Source organism: Eumetopias jubatus, unplaced genomic scaffold (genome assembly GCF_037043125.1).
Source record: "Eumetopias jubatus isolate StellerSeaLion01/CBP00866 unplaced genomic scaffold, mEumJub1_p1.0 scaffold_14, whole genome shotgun sequence".
Taxonomy (NCBI): Eukaryota; Metazoa; Chordata; class Mammalia; order Carnivora; family Otariidae; genus Eumetopias; species Eumetopias jubatus.
In genome coordinates this window covers 69,073,595-69,077,716 of record NW_028274820.1, presented here as the reverse complement: position 1 = coordinate 69,077,716, position 4,122 = coordinate 69,073,595, and the positions used below count along the sequence as shown (strand labels likewise).

Below are 4,122 nucleotides of genomic sequence, written 5' to 3'. Positions count from 1 at the left end.
CCAGAAAAAAGCTCTTAAATTCATGGTCAGTTGATTTTTAACAGACACCAGGGTAATTCAATGAATAAAGAATTGTCTATTCAACAAATGATGCTGAGACAATTGCATAATCACAGACAAAAAGATAAATCTAGCCTCTTAACCCTCAACATATGCTAACATTAATCCAAAATGGATCAGAGACTTGTACATGTAAAATCTAAAACTATTTTAAACTGGGCAAATATGTGAATGGATGCTTTACCAAGGAATATTTACAAATGGCAAATAAGCACATGAAAATATGTCCCACATCATCAGTCATCAGAGAAATGAAAATTAAAAAAAAAAATGAGTTACCACTAAAGTGGTGACCATTCTAAATTTAGAATGGTTAAAATTAAAAAGAACTAAAATACCAAGTTTTGGCAAGAATGTGCAGCAACTGCAACTCTCATACTTTGCTGGCAGGAACGCACTATAGCCATGTTGGAAAGCAGTTTGGCAGTGTCTTATAAAGTTAAACAGGCCTTAACATACAACCTAGCTATTTCACTCTTTGGAAAAATAAAACATCTGTCTATACAAAAAAATTATACTTGAATGATCACAGCAGCTTTATTCATAATAGGATAAAACTGAAAACTGTCCCAAGGCCTTATGAACTGGTGAGTGGGTAAACAATGGTGAAATATCCATTCAACAGAATCAATCAAAAAGGAATCAAAGCAATGAAAGAAACTACTGAAACTAACCACTGTTATACACACAATACATGAGTATTTATAAGGATAAACCTTAAAAGCATTATGCTAAGTGAGAAAAAGTCAGACTCACCAAAAAGCATATATAATGATTCTAATTATATGAAATTCTAGACAAGCCAAAATTGTAATGACAGAATAAGCAGATTAGGCGTAAACTGGTTCTGTGGGTGGGTGGGGGGGGAATGAATTGTAAGTGGTACATTTAACTTGAAGGAGTGATGCATATGTTCTTAAACTTTCACAAATTTTTGAATTATATTGTGTCCAAATTATAGACCATAAAACTGATTTTGAAAAATTTGGAAAATGCAATGGAAATATCCCTCCTGGTCCAAACTCATTATATGAATGTAGGGACCTGCATTCCACAAAGAGCTACTTTCTGAAAGACCACGAGCAGAAGAGCACCAGCGACCTGAAGAACAACAGCATCTCTGAACCAAAAGGCTTTGGGGCTAGCTAGCACCCTCTCTGTAATGCACTTCACTTGCAAAATGTCCTCCCCAGCAGAGCATGTGGGGCCTTCACCCAAACACTTTCAAAGATCTCTGGCGGTCTTTGCTCTCTGCCCTGCCCCCATCACCAAAACATTCGCACAGATTTTTCAAAGAAAATTCATAGGATCCTTCACAAAGGAAGCACTATTTTTCTTCCAGGAGCTCCTGTAAACTGTATGTCTCCAACTAAAACTTTTTTTTTTAAAGATTTTATTTATTTGTCAGAGAGAGACAAGAGAGTGCGCGCACAAGCAGGGGGGGGGCAGGCAGGCAGAGGGAGGAGGCGGCTCCCGGCTGAGCAAGGGATCATGACTTGAGCCTAAGGCAGATGCTTAATCTACTGAGCCACTCAGGCATCCCAAAACTTTTTAAAACTCAGTGTTGAATTATTATATTTTACTTATATTTATCTACTCTATTTTTACTGCTCCTTGCTATGAAACCTATTTCTGGTGCTTAATTTTGTGGCCTCACAATGCTTTGATACAGTGGCACTGACCCAGTAGCAATTGGTAAGGATTCATTTTCAAATAAAGCGTATTTCAGCATTTTGTGTGTATGCGTGTGATTGGTCCAGAATTCTACAATCGTCTTTAGGAACTTCTTCCTATGATCCAAACTATTAGATATAACCCTCTTTTCTTACAAACTATTATTTCTTATTAGCTGAAGTCTGAGAATTTAATGCCATTCTTGTTTGGTTTATATTAAATTTGAATTCTATTACAGATTAGGAGAAAAGTATATGTGTGAGTGTGTATGTGGGTCCTTATTTACAAATTATATCATGTACCTATTATATTATCAATTATTTGATTGACTACAAGATCTCCTGTTAATATGAAAATCATTATGAGTGCTTTTTGGTGATCTTTTTTCTCCCATCTTTGCCTCCTCTTTCCAGCTTCCTATCTGCCAAAGAAAGAAGATAATTTAAAAACTCAGAAACCTATCCTTTCAAAATCATATTAAGGACATCCATACTTAAAGAATTCATAAGCACTAAAACAGTATACTTATAAACTTAAAAAACAAGTATTTATTAAAACTTTTATGGCGGTGTCTCTTGCTGCATCAACACGAGCGGAAGCACCCGGTGCTGGGCTCGGAGCAGAACTCCACGGATCACTTTAAGAAAATGACAGACAAGCCGGACATGGGGGAAATCGCCAGCTTCGATAAGGCCAAGCTGAAGAAAACGGAGACGAAGAAGAATACCCTGCCGACCAAAGAGACCAATGAGCAGGAGATGCAGAGTGAAATCTCCTAAGAACCTAGAGGATTCCCCACCCCCGTCATCTTCAAGGCACCCCAGTCGTGATGTGGAGGAAGAAGAGCCACCTGCAAGATGGACACGAGGGACAAGCTGCACTGTGAACCCGGGCACTCCGTGCTGACGCCACCAGCCTGCGGGTCTCCGAGGGGACCCCCCCCCCAATCGGACTGCCAAATTCTCCCGTTTGCCCTGGGATATTATAGCAAATTATCTGTATGTTTAATTAAAATAAAACACACCTCATGGCAAAAAAAAAAAAAAAACTTTTATGGCGATAGGATCTTTTCCCCCCACTATTCCCATTTACTGTTTGAAGGGGTAGGTAATCACAAAATATTAATCAGTGACAATTCAAATCATTCATATATTCAGATAATACATTTATAACTTATATATTGAAAAGCAATTAAAATTAAAAATTTGTTAAAATGTTCTATGTGGGGCGCCTGGGTGGCTCAGTCAGTTAAACGTCTACCTTCAGCTCTGGTCATGATCCCGGGGTCCTGGGATCAAGCCCAGAGGAGGCTCCCTGCTCAGCAAGGAGTCTGCTTTTTCCTCTCCCCCTGCCCCTCCCTCTGCTTGTGCTCTCTTTCTCAAATAAATAAAATCTTTAAAAAAATGTTCTATATAATCAAATTGGGACTTTTTAAAATAAAATAATACAGTTCTGACTGCAAGTGTTAATCATGGTTGAAAATTAATCATGAATGTTGGCATGCCTGGGTAGCTCAGTCGGTTAAGCATCTGCCTTCAATCAGGTCATGATCCCAGGTCCTGGGACCAAGTCCCAGGAGCCTGCTTCTTCCTCTGGCCTGCCACTCTCCCTGCTTGTGTTTGCTCTCTCTCTTTCTCTAATGAATAAATAAATAAAATCTTTAAAAAAAAATTAATCATGAATACCACCCAAAAATAATCAATACATGGCTCTTTGTACTTCATACAAAGCTTGTTCCAATATATATTTTTGCTGTCTTCAAGCATCTCCAAGCTTCTAAAAACCTGTAGATACATTTAGGTTTGCATTAAGTAAGGAGGGATAGTTGATGTGAAAGAAAAATAAACTTCTTAGAAAATACAAAGCAATTTTAGTCCACCTCAATGAAAGGAAAAACTTGATTCAAGTACAAATGGCAACTGTGAACTAACAACATTCAAGCTTGTTCATGTAGTTCTCCACCACTTCAGAGAATAAAGTGAGTTGTATATAGTCTTGCATTTATAGTAGTGACCCAGAGAATGTGTTTAATCTCACCAATCAGAATTTCAGTTCAGATTTGACATCTCTCATTTCTTTGTATCTATTGTGGCACCATTTCTGTGTAGACTGTTCAGTTTCTTTCAAGAGGAAATTCTGCATTTGATCCTTGTTTATGAAAGCAGCAAAAACTGTAGTTAATATAAACCTTGAGTTAGATTCTTTTTCTAGGTAAAACACCGGCCTGGAATTTCATGGAAAATCATAGACAACAACAGGGACTGCACGAAAATATCAAGTAAACCACGGATAATTATCAGTTCATCTCATATAGATGATTGCAGGGTTGGTATACTGAGTTTGTGTCCTCTATTTCATAGATAAATACATGGACATTTTGTAGTAAAA

General features: G+C 37.7%; 1 pseudogene; it reads left to right on the top strand.

The window, feature by feature from the left end:
• The first annotated feature begins 2,381 nt into the window (after positions 1 to 2,381).
• On the top strand, positions 2,382 to 2,513 carry LOC114210550 (thymosin beta-10 pseudogene; annotated as a pseudogene).
• Positions 2,514 to 4,122: the final 1,609 nt, after the last annotated feature.